The 626-nt window shown below is 39.1% G+C and overlaps 1 long non-coding RNA gene across 1 annotated transcript in view; it reads left to right on the top strand.

Annotated features, from left to right (window-relative positions):
* Positions 1–362: 362 nt before the first annotated feature.
* LOC117958370 overlaps positions 363–626 on the top strand; it is an 11,611-nt gene continuing 11,347 nt past the window's right edge. The window contains exon 1 of the long non-coding RNA XR_004659708.1: positions 363–374. This is a non-coding gene — a long non-coding RNA (uncharacterized LOC117958370). The remainder of the gene's footprint in view (positions 375–626) is intronic.

Here is a 626-nt window from a genome sequence, read left to right on the forward strand (position 1 = left end):
TGGAAGGAAAAAAAAGGGAGGTGTGAACAAAGGGGATGGGAGAAAGAAAAGGAAGGAGATGGAAATAGACAATGAAGCAAGGAATGAAAAAGAGTGGAAGAGGAGAGGGAAGGAAGGAAGGAAAGAAAAAGAAAAGAGGTTGGGGAGGAAGAATGGAAATAAATAACTGTGGGAAGAAGAGAATGTGAAAGGAATGAAATGGAAGCAAGGAATGATGGAAGGAAGAAACAACAGCGAGAAGAAAGAATATGAAGGAAATGGAAGCCACGAGGGAAAGAAGAAAAGATAAAGTGGGAAGAATAAAAATCAAAATGACTTACATGTGCTGTTTTCCAAACCCTTCAGAAGCAACTGATTGAAAGATGAAGGAAGCTGTAGGGACGGAGGGAGGAGAGAGAAGGAGTCAGTTATGGTCACTCGTCTTTTAAACAATCCCCTGTGAATCAAACACAAACACAGAACATGCAACCAGATAGTCACGATTAAGTTATTTTACCTCCTTTTATTTTTCAGTGTGATTTACAATTCAAAGATGACGGCTGCCTTTCGGAGGAAACCTGTTTTTTATGTCAGAAGAGGATGATTGACTGAATGTGTTCAATAACTTCAAAAAACCACAAAAGACA

Source organism: Etheostoma cragini, chromosome 2, assembly GCF_013103735.1.
Source record: "Etheostoma cragini isolate CJK2018 chromosome 2, CSU_Ecrag_1.0, whole genome shotgun sequence".
Taxonomy (NCBI): Eukaryota; Metazoa; Chordata; class Actinopteri; order Perciformes; family Percidae; genus Etheostoma; species Etheostoma cragini.